We start from the raw sequence: 12,395 nt of genomic DNA, 5'->3' as shown, positions 1-12,395 counted from the left end.
AAATTGAAAAAATCCCCTTAATTTTATCTAAATTCCATAAACAAATGCTCTTAGCATGGTCATTAATCTACAAACATAATTTCTCCCCACATAGGTGCTTCATTTGGAATAATCAGTTTATTAAATTTAAGAATAAATCCTTATTTTATAATACTTGGTTCAATAATAACATAATTCTAGTATCCCAGCTATTAAATGATAATGGATTATTGCTGAATTATTCTGAATTCCTTCACACTTTTGGCATTCCAATCACCCCAAGAGAGTTTGCAATTGTTATGGATGCCATCCCATCTGGTATTTTAACTCTCTTAAAAGGGGCTGGTAAACCAAATTGCCTACCAGATTTGCACCCTCAGATTCCAGATTTCCTAATATTGTCCTATCCTAACAAACCATACGGAAAGCTTATTTATTCAGCTTTTCACTTGTCACTTGTTATTCAGCAACTTCACTTGTCTCCGTTGAATCCAATGGGGTTGCTGTGTCCAGTTTATATACTGTCTATGGATTCAACACAGACAAGTGAAGTCAATTAGGCCCTGTCCCAAATGGCGCAGAGTCTACGAGTCCGTAGGCCGTCCCATTCAGCATTTTACCGCTCTGAAGTGTGCTCAGCAGCGCCCTCTTTGTACCCTTGAAGCGGTCTTCCGCGAAGCCCGCATAGAAGCAGGCTTCACGCACTTCAACTACCCAGGAATCCTTGCGAAAGGCCAATCAGACAACGGATGGGAGGAGATTTCACTCAAGAAAATATTACGGTTTTTATGACCTAGATGTACATTTTACCTGTTGTACTTGTAACCTACAGTTTACAAACATTATGGTCATCGAGCAGTGGTTGATGTCTCAAACATAATAATAGCGCGTTGAATAATACGATCGCATTATGATTTATTAAATAAATAGAACCGAATGTCAGGGCTTTACCGAGTCATATATTTACACAGTATGAATATTGAAACCTGTAAATTCATCTGAAACTCATGCACATTTTCATTATGTGTTAAAATTGTAATCTTAGTTCAAATGGAACATTATGTATTATTATGTACAACTGTACACATAATTTAAATAAGCATGATGTATTGTCTAATGCCCATCTAGATGGCATGCATAATATCAAAATATAGAACTGTAAAATTAGGCTGTGTAGTTGACAGAGATAAGACGTCGGAGCGCAAAAATGTGATTCTCCTGTCCAACAACAACCAGACCGTTATTTCCGGCGTGACGATCAAGTCTGTCCCAAAATACCTCTCAATGCGCCCTTCGTGGACTCGCGCCAAGGACCCTACAGGTCTGCACTACATGACGTCACCAAAGTGTGGACTCTGAGGAAGTCCACAAGTCCGGAGTGTGCCATTTGGGACAGGGCCTTAGAAGCACCAGAGCCCGTCTACGGAGAGCCTTGGCACTTCCTATTAGCCCCATTGTATCGATCTTGGTTGCAGTTCCATTAGAATTCCACTGGAGGTGATCGCGGGGGAGTGCAGACTGAATGGGAGTCTATGGGGCTAGATGGCTAAATGTGTCTCTTTCACCCGATTGCCGTTGAGAAATCTCAGATTTTATTGTAGGTTTTGCAAGTTCAACATGGGTTATAGGTCGAAAGTTGAATGAACGAGTACTTATTTCTTTTCGATTTCTTACAGGTTGAGTTGTTGTTGCCCATAACACGCTAGCATTCTGCTAATGACGTCAGCATTCTGACGTCATTGATATTTTAAAAGACTTTTTAAACCAAATAAGTGACTCTAAAAAATCTAACACTCAGCAATGTGTAATTTCTTTGCATCTCCTTTCGAATACAACATTCAAATTACTAGAGAAAAAATTATATCCTGAGAAAAGTGGATTTTGAGGGTTTTTCGCCATAGACCTCCATTCATTCTGCACTCGCCTGCGAGCGCCCCCGCATGGACAGAGACGTGTTACTGCAGCCAGTCCAGAAACCGGAAGTAAGCAGAGAGTGCCAATTCTCTTCCTATTAGACATTCTCTGGAAGCACTAACTTCCTGGGGGTCGAGCGTACTGCGCAGACTCAAACTGAGCTTGACGACGTAGATGTGACGTGAGCAACCCGTCTGTCTTCTAGTAGCTGTGCCAAGCGAAATTTCAATCATTCCCTTCCGAAGCTTAGAGATGGAGAGTGTGAGTAGGAGCTGTCCGTGAGCTAGGAGCAGGAGAAACTTTTGCTTAGTATTCTGATTAATTACTTTGCCATTTGGCCTCTACGTCCCCCCGATTGCACGCGAGCTTCTCCTCCTGTCCATACGGTAATTTCTCTACTGTGCGACAGAGAGTCGCGTGGTTATGACGCAATCGTTAGCCTATTTTTACAAAAACTGCTTCTACGGGGCCATAACGTAAGATACAAGGTAATGGAGCCTTTTATACATTTTCGTGTTTCTTTAGAAATAAATAATGGACAAATGGAGTCTTTAAACGCCTCGGATGTAAAGTTATTCGCTGTCAAAGTGACGCCAAAATGAATGGGAGTCAATGGGATGCTAACAGCAGGTGATGGTCTGCTAGCCAATGGCGTCGCCCGGGGAAACTTCAAAATAATATGAAATGCTGCCCCCCTGGTATCCCCAGAGAATGTCTAATATGGCGAGAAGTTTCACTCTCAGTACACTTCCGGCTTCTGAACTGGTTGCAGTTCCACTCTGATTCCACATGAGGGCGCTCACAGGACGAGTGCAGAATGAATGGAGGTCTATGGCGCTACCGCCATCAAAATCCACTTTTCTCAGGATATAATTTTTTGTCTAGTAATTTGAATATTGTATTCGAAAGAAGATGCAAAGAAATTACACATTGCTGGGTGTTAGATTTTTTAGAGTCACTTATTTGCTTTAAAAAGTCTTTTAAAGTGTCAATGACGTCATACACATCGTACGACCAGAGACACTGCTTTATGGCAATCCTTCAGTCACTTTGGTGCTTTCGCGCTCTGCACTTTCTTTTCACTCGAGGCATCGACAACACAGCTGACACAGGGAAACACACAACACAGCTGACACAGGGAAACACACGTGCTAGAAGAGGTTTTGTTTTGTTTGTTTCTGGTCCCGGTTCGGATGCCACGATGCCATCAAGCGGGATCTCTGGTCGTAATCAGTCCTTCACTGACCAATCAGCGTTCATTAGCAGAATGCTAGCGTGTTATGGGCAACAACAACTTAACCTGTAAGAAGTCGAAAGGACATAAGTACTCGTTCATTCAACTTTCGACCTATAACCCATGTTGAACTTGCAAAACCTACAATCAAATCTGAGATTTCTCAACGGCAATCGTGTGAAAGAGACAAATTTAGCCGTCTAGCCCCATAGACTCCCATTCATTCTGCACTCATGGGCGATCGCCCCCAGTGGAACTCTGGTGGAACTACAACCACAATTCGGTACAATAGGACTTAATAGGGAGTGGGCAGGCTCTCCATAGACGGGCTCTGGTATACCCCAGAGTTAGATTAGTCCATACATTACAGACCTTTATGTAATCTGCCGTGAGTATGTGGCTGGCAGATGCAACCACTAGTAATTTTAGTGGAATCCTTGGCTTTAATGTAAGCTTTCATTTCAGTTTGGACTCGTATATTTTTTCACAAGTCTGTTAAAGGTCCCGTTCTTCGTGATCCCATGTTTCAAACTTTAGTTAGTGTGTAATGTTGCTGTTAGAGCATAAATAATATCTGTAAAAATTATAAAGCTCAAAGTTCAATGCCAAGCGAGATATTTTATTTAACAGAAGTTGACTACATCGAACGGCCCGTTTGGACTACATCCCTCTACTTCCTTCTTTAATGACGTCACTAGAACCGTTTTTTGACTAACCTCCGCCCACAGGAATGCTCCCTCATCTCTACCGAAATTCGTTTATGTACTTGCACACTTCTAATAACTTACTGTGTTTACTCAGCTCTTACGGTGATTTTCTGAAGTAAAACTGACGCTTCATCTTTTGTGTGATGTACAATAAACTTTATTAAACTCATCAGTATATGTTTGATCATCATTCAGACAGCAGACTTGTAGGCTATTAATAAATAATGGATACATACAAGCAGATGACAAATACGTTATAATAACCGTAATTAAACTACTAAACTATACCTGTTTCATCTCTATACAGCACTCTGACTCTGTAGGCATTATTGTCCGACTCGAAATGAACACAGTTACTGAGAGTTTCTGATATTATCATCATTCCGTGAGATGAAATTGTCCTGAGAGACTGAGCGCGAGCTCATGAAGCTCCGCCCCCTAGGCCGTCCAGCAGCAGCTCATTTGCATTTAAAGGGCACACACTAAAACAGCGCGTTTTTCTGAGCCTCAAAAAATGACAATTTAAACGTGCTGTAAAAAATGATCTGTTGGGTATTTTGAGCTGAATCTTCACATACACACTCTGGGGACATCAGAGACTTATTTTACATCTTGTGAAAAGGGGCATAATACGGGACCTTTAAGAGTATTACTATTACAGTTCTGAACAGTGATGACAATTCTTCACTGATTTGACTAAATTTGATAGAGCAGTATTTCAACATAATATGCTGAACTGGTGCTAATCTTGTATTGTACTTTAAATGACACAAAATGAAATGTCTATCAATAAAAACTTTCAAAATTGTACTTGCAAATAGTTTATTTCATAAATGCCATCGTAACAATTCAGTTAAAGAAATTTGTATTTTGTCATAACCTTTGCTACTTGTTACTTTTATTACCAAACAATTTTTTTGCCTCCAGGTGGCAGACATTAAAAAAGGTATTATATCTTTATATTAATAGTAAATTAAACTAATGAGCTCATTAAATGTTAAATGCTGTCATAACAATCTTAAAACCTGTTACAGCTTTTACTACTAAATTATCAACAACAACCCTTTAATATAAAAAGGTAATGAAATGGACTGCGAAGATCTCTCCACAAGTCCTGCAGTAACAAAGAAGTGGTAGATGCCCCCCCGGAAGAAAATTGTACACATTTTAAAGATAAATTAATTTATTCAAATTCGATGAGGCCTTCACAGGGCGGATGAGGCTGGCACTTCAGGATGCGTCATGGTTAGGTCCAGGAGTAGATCCACCATCTGATCTGGATACGGCCGGGCTCCACCTCACTTCAGGAAACGGAGAGACTGGTTGACACTTCAGCACTGCGTTGTCGTCATCTGATCTGGATACGGCCCGGATCCGGTGGACTGCGGTAAACCTCGGTATAAACAGAGAGACTAATATTAGCGTAGATGCCATTCTTCTTATGATGTAACGAGTACATCAGGATTTATGGGAAGTGTTCTCGGTTCCGGCTGGCCTAATCTATGCAGCCTAATCATTGAATTATAGAAGTCTATAATGTGTTATGAGTATGCTAGGTCAAAGAGATGTGTCTTTAATCTAGCTTTGAACTGACAGAGTGTGTCTGCTTCCCGGACAATGTTAGGAAGACTGTTCCAAAGTTTTGGTGCTAAATAGGAGAAGGATCTCCCGCCAGCAGTCGACTTTGATATTCTAGGCATTATCAACTGGCCGGAATTTTGAGATCGCAATAGACGTGAAGGACTGTAATGCGTTAAGAGCTCGCTCAAGTACTGCGGAGCTAAACCATTTAGTGCTTTGTAAGTGATCAGCAATATTTTAACATTTATACATGTTTAATAGGGAGCCAGTGCAGTGTTGACAGAACCGGGCTAATATGGACATACTTCCTGGTTCTGGTAAGAACTCGAGCTGCTGCGTTTTGGACCAGCTGTAGTTTGTTTATGAAGCGTGCAGGGCAACCACCCAGTAGAGCATTACAATAATCTAGCCTTGAGGTCATGAATGCATGAACTAATTGTTCCGCATTTGTCAATGAGAGCATATGACGTAATTTAGATATATTTTTAAGATGGAAAAATGCGGTTTTGCAGATACTAGACACGTGACTTTCAAATGAAAGATTGGTATCAAAGAGCACACCCAGGTTCCTAACCGACGACGAAGACTTAACAGAGCAGCCATCAAGTGTTAGACAGTATTCTAGGTTATTACGTGAGGACGTTTTTTGTCCAATAATCATATTTATATCAGCTATGCATTCCGTTAACTTTGTGAATTGGTGTTACGTTATGTGTATTTGTCTTTGTGTCTTTATATGTTTTTCTTTGAGTTTCAGATTATCGCTGATTTGATAACAACCTGCCAGCGGTAATTGGGTGATCAGATGATGACTCGGTCCTTAAAAATGCCTCTTCCGCTCGACATGGAGGATCAAAACAATATTTTCATGTGTCCTTTGGTTATGTGTTCTATTTAGAATGTGGTGATGTAGTAGAGACCTGGGGTCTCATTTATAAAGCATGCGTACGCACAAAACGGGGCTGGAAACGTACGTACGCCAGTTCCCACGCAAAGGTTGCGATCTATAAAAAACAAACTTGACGAGAGAATGTGCGCACCTTTAAGCAAACTTTGAGCCGTGCGTACGCACATTCTGGAGACAAAGGGAATTGGCGACACCGATGGTGAGCTGGAGTTAAGTGTCTTTTTGGTCACTTTTAGACAGAAAATCTAAAGAAAATTAAACATATACAGAAAGATAATACAAATATAATTTCACTCACCAAGCCTGTCACTTGAAGCAAATATCCATCCCTTCTTAAATGTCAGCGCCAGCGAGCGCGTTGGGCCGTTTAGTGAAACTGACGCAAATAACAGTTTAAATAAATAAAATAATGATTTAAACTATGTTTTACTTCTGATATAAACATTTAGATTAAATATGCCATTCAAAATAATGGAGGTAAGCACTTAAACATGAAATCATTACTGAGAAGTTACAACATTTTTATATTCAAATTCAGTCAATAGAAATATTTGTTGTGGATGCAATGTTTTTGAACACTTTTCCTCTGGTATGCTGTGTTTTAATGTTTTAACCACAGAGATAATTGCTTATCTATCTATAAATTACAGGAACGTCTGTCTGTCTGTGTGTCTGTTAACCACATATCTCTCGAACCGTTAGTCCGATGGATTTCAAACTTGACAGGTGTCTCGCTACGGGCACGAGTAAGTGCAGTGCCAAGTTTGACGTTGTTTGGATGAGAAATGCTAAAGATATCGTTAAATATATCATTTTTAAAAGGTTTTGGTTTAAAAATAAACAATTATCAAACACTCTCTGGATGTTAACTGAATCTGTAAGTCACGCTGTTTCTTAATATGTTTCTTTAAAGCTACGCTGTTTAGCCTAACATTACTTCTTAATATATTATTTAATTCTGGTGCGCGTAACATTATCGCTACTGTTTAATAGTAGCCTATGCTAAGTCTCTTTCACGGCCATCATTTGTAGTAAATGCAAATATATTACTGTGTCATGCGCGCTGAAGTTAGCCTGTAACTATGTGATGTTTAATATGTTAAATAGTTGCCGAGCCCACAGCCCTCTCCTCGGACAGCACGTCATATACGCATTTATTCTATCTGACTTATTTGTAAGTGTGAACTCGTGAAATCTCAATTCTCCAGCGGCAGTCATCTTTGTTGTAAACTAATTCAAATCGAGCGCTCTTTGATGACGTGGGTGATTACGTAACCGCAGATCATCTGTCCATCATCGATTAAAGCCCGCCCTGGCAATTTGATTGGCTCGGCCTTCTGGCAGCCGAGCATAATTACTCCTCAACGGATCGAGTCCAGACCGAACTTCCTGACCAAAAAATGTTGTGGGCGGGGTTCGGGCTGGCACCCAGGCTAATAACTTACAGCAACTCCTCCCCCTTTGCCTTTCAGACGAGGTTCATGTTTATAACAGTAATCTTGCGCGGTGGACTCATTTAAAGTAATGTAATCGTTTGGTTTTAGCCAGGTTTCTGTCAAACACAGCACATCTAGATTATAGTCTGTAATCATATGATTAACAATGAGTGCTTAAAAGTAAGGGATGAATTTTGTGTGCATTTCTGAATTTTGTATGCATTTTGTATCCTGTGTGTGCATATGTGAATGAGTGTGTGCATTTATCTTTGAGACTCTTCAAGCTCCATACAGCTCCCACGTAACGCAGCTAGTCCAGGTTGCTGTAGTTAAAGTCCCTTAGCACCAGGGGCATCATGTGCTCCAAGGTTTCTAGAACGAGCTGGCTCTCCCACTCTAGACGCTGGATGGTGGCCAGATCATCATGTCTCTCCATCTCAAACTTTGCCTGTTCATTACATAAACATATGGTTGGACATTTGAGATTGGTTCTTAAGTTTTTTCTCAATAGCAAAACTAGAAATACAATCTAGAAGTTAAGATAAAAACAATAAGCTTTTTATATGCTTTTTTTTTAAAACTGTAGATCATAGATCCTATACATGTACTATTTCAAAACAAAATATATTTAGTCCTGTACATTAAGAATATATATATACACCTGTTCTTGTGTGGCCACAGGTGCAGTGATGGGCTCTTCTTTAGGATGGACCATATGAAGGCCACCTGTTACATGAGATACCAAGACAATTCAACCAGATCAAGACGATATAGAACCTAAAGCTGTACTGAAAGAAAACTAGTTTTGACTAGCTCTGGATCTCTCCAGAGAACAGAGTCTGGTCTTGTATGTTCTCAAGGCAGCAAAGTCCTCCTGGAGTTTGACTGTGGACTCTTTTATGGCATCAAAGTTGGCCTGCACCCTCGTTAGTGTCTTCTCATATTCCTAAATTTAAATTTAAATTTAGCATACATTTATGCTAGCGCCATGCTATGCTATACACAGGAAAAAAATTGCAAATAATGGATGCTTAAGTATTTCTATTGACAATGAAAAAAAAAAACAATCAACACAATTCTCCAAGATCTTCCGAGATGAAGATGAAGGCCTCATCCTAGTGCAGAAACAACAACTTTAAAACACTTCCATTGACACCATGTACACACCTTTTTTATACTGTCGCTCTCTGTGTTGCTTTGGGGTCGCGACAGAACAGAACCTGAATTCTGACACAGTCTCTATATGATGATATCTAGGTGAAAGCGGCTCTATGTGATGGGATTTATCTGACCTTGGTGACGTGGTCCAGGAGTAGATCCACCATCTGATCTGGATACGGCCGGGGTCCACCTCACTTCGGAGAGACTGGTTGACACTTCAGGACTGCGTTGTCACATCCAGGCGCTGGTCCTTCGTCAGATGATCTGGATACGGCCTGGATACGGCGGACTGCGGTAAACCTCGGTATAAACAGAGAGACTAATATTAGCGTAGACGCCATTCTTCTTATGATGTAACGAGTACATCAGGATTTATGGGAAGTGTTCCTGGTCCGGCTGACCTAATCTATATATAGATAGATATTTTCAAAACCACTAAGAAATAAATTTAAATATAATTCTTTTAAAGTGTTGATGCTTAATGTAAAAATATATAGTATAAACGATAAATCACGTTTGAGATTTGTGCTGGCTACTGTATACAGGCCATCAGGGCACCATAAAGACTTTATCAAAGAATATGCTGACTTTTTATCAGAATTAATATTGACTGCAGATAAAGTACTAATTGTTGGTGATTTTAATATACACGTCAAGTCAAGTCAACTTTATTTATATAGCGCTTTTCACAATACAGATTGTATCAAAGCAGCTTCACAGCATTATTACACATCGATAATGAAAAAGATGCATTGGGATTGGCATTTAAAGACATTGTAAACTCAATTGGAGTTAGACAACACGTGTCAGGACCTACTCATTGTCGTAATCATACTCTAGATCTAATATTATCACATGGAATAGATGTTGATGCCGTTGAAATTCTGCAGCAGAGCGATGACGTCTCAGATCATTATCTAGTCTTGTGTAAATTACATTTAGCCAAGGCTGCAAAGCCGACTCCGTGTTTCAAATATGTTAGACCAATCACTTCTGCCACTAAAGATTGCTTTATCAATAATCTTCCTAATCAGTTTCATCATCTCAGCATCCCAGATAGCTTAGAAGAACTTGATATTGCAACAGAAACTTTTAACTCTCTCTTTTCCAGCACTTTAGACACAGTTGCTCCGTTGCGCTTAAAGAAGATTAAAGAAAATAGTCCAACGCCGTGGTACAACGAGTACACTCGGGCCCTTAAGAGAGCAGCCAGAAAAATGGAGCGCAACTGGAAGAAAACAAAACTAGAGGTATTTCGGATTTCATGGAAGGAGAGCTCGATTACTTACAGAGGCTTTAAAAGCTGCTAGATCTGCTTATTTTTCAACCCTATTAGAAGAAAATAAACATAACCCTAGGTATTTATTTGAAACGGTGGCTAAACTAACGAAAAAGAAAGCTTCAAGCCCAGAAGTTTCCAAGCAACACAGCAGCAATGACTTTATTAACTTCTTCGCTTATAAGATTGATAATATCAGGGAGAAAATTATAACTATGCAACCGTCTACTACCGTATCGCATCAGGTAGTGCATTGTAGTCTCCCTGAGGAAAAATTTGATTCGTTCGTTGCTATAGGCGAGGAAGAATTTACTAAACTCGTTAAATCATCTAAACCGACAACATGCATGTTAGACCCTATACCGACTAAGCTACTGAACTGCTACAAACTGATAACGGTCAGATAAGTATGATTTAAACCATGCTAATGCAATTCCACTAATGCCAACATAATTTTCGAGTCTATTTAAAAGAATGTTGTGGTCAAAAGTATCAAATGCAGCACTAAGATCGAGTAACACTAATAGAGAGATACAACCACGATCGGATGATAGGAGCAAATCGTTTGTGACTCTAATGAGAGCTGTCTCAGTACTATGGTACGGTCTAAATCCTGACTGGAAAGTGGAAATCCTCACAGCATCATTTCTTTCTAAAAAGGAACATAGTTGTGAAGATACTGCTTTTTCTAGTATCTTTGACAGAAAAGGTAGATTAGAGATCGGCCTCTAATTGACTAATTCTGTAGGATCAAGTTGCATTTTTTTAACAAGCGGTTTAATCATAGCCAGCTTAAAAGTTTTCAGTACATATCCCAGTGACAAAGATGAATGATATTAAGAAGAGGATCTATGACCTCTGGAAGCATCTCCAATTGAGCTTTATGGTGCCCTGGTGGCCTGTATAAAGTAGCCAGCACAAATGTTAAACGTGATTTATCATTTACACTAGATAAATAATTACATTTGTACCCTTGAATTGGTTTAGGAGTTTTTTGTATGTCCTAATTCGGGGAACAGATACAGTCTCTATATGATGATATCTAGGTGAAAGAGGCTCTATGTGATGGGATTTATCTGACCTTGGTGACGTGAGACAGCTAGCAGACGGTCGGTTTAGCCAGTCTGTCTGCTTCGAATAGAATCGCCAATAGTTTTGGCGATTGGCACCTAAATGGAAAGGGCGCATAGCGTTGGAGGCCACACAGTCTTGTGTGTGTATTAATGAATTTTGTATGCATTTGTGAATCTTCTGTGCTTTTTAAATTTTGTGTGTGCATTTGTGAATTTTGTGCGTATTTGTGTATTGCAACAACCGGTGAACGCAATAACCGGAAGACGCAGTACACTGCTTTGACTATAACAAGAACATTACAATGAACACAAATTTGAAAATCTCACTACAAATAATCCAAAATTTAAGACAAAAAATAATAATCCAACTCAGCCTGTTACACTTCCTCACACCTGAAACTGATCGAGTGAATCTCCTCACATTCTCGACTCTAGGTTTAGATCATAATCAAACCATTCATGGTCTAACATCTGATCTAAGCTGGGGCGTTTAGTTGGATCCAGGTCTAGACACCGTCTAATCAGATCCTTGCAGTCTGTACACATTTTAATAAGGAGAGAGTTGGTTAGTCATGAGTCATGACCATGTGACCTGGCATTTTTGAAAACAGCGATGGATCTCACTATATGTTGAGCTATATATAAAATTCTGACACACTACAACCTTTAACTTTCTGTACAAATCGTTTGCTTTAAGCGTGTGTTTATCAGTGTTATTATTCATTCACAATGTTATCATTATTCACTCACATTCGGATAAGTCGGGGTTCTTAAATGTACCTTTGGCTTGTTCGATTTCCGTTACACTATTGAAAGGAAAACATTTGTTTGACAACTCGTACAGCAACACTCCTAGAGACCAGACGTTTGCTGGGACGGCGTGGAATCGAGTTTCTGTAAAGACTTCAGGTGGGCAGTATTCCAGAACTCCTGTAAGAAAGACATTTGCACATTGTTGAGTTTTTTTTATAAAGCATCATCAAATAATTAGTAAGTCACTACCTTCACTCCCAAATTGCTCACCCCCGTATGTGTTGCTGTCGTAGCTTTCACTACTAAATAGCTGTCCGCAGCCAAAGTCTATCAGCTTGAGCCCTCTGTTGTCTTCGTTAAACAGGAAATTC

The 12,395-nt window shown here is 39.7% G+C and overlaps 1 long non-coding RNA gene across 1 annotated transcript; it reads right to left on the bottom strand.

Annotated features, from left to right (window-relative positions):
* Window positions 1-6,348: 6,348 nt before the first annotated feature.
* LOC311096370 lies at window positions 6,349-11,940 on the bottom strand. Its single transcript, XR_014609016.1, has 3 exons — window positions 9,051-11,940; window positions 8,420-8,484; window positions 6,349-8,206 (listed from the first exon to the last, which is right to left on the bottom strand). It is a non-coding gene; the product is annotated as an uncharacterized lncRNA (long non-coding RNA).
* Window positions 11,941-12,395: the final 455 nt, after the last annotated feature.

Source organism: Abramis brama (genome assembly GCF_963993115.1).
Source record: "Abramis brama genome assembly, chromosome: 14".
In the NCBI taxonomy this organism is placed as follows: domain Eukaryota; kingdom Metazoa; phylum Chordata; class Actinopteri; order Cypriniformes; family Leuciscidae; genus Abramis; species Abramis brama.
Note: the sequence above shows the minus strand (reverse complement) of the source record. Positions and strands in the feature narration are given on the sequence as shown.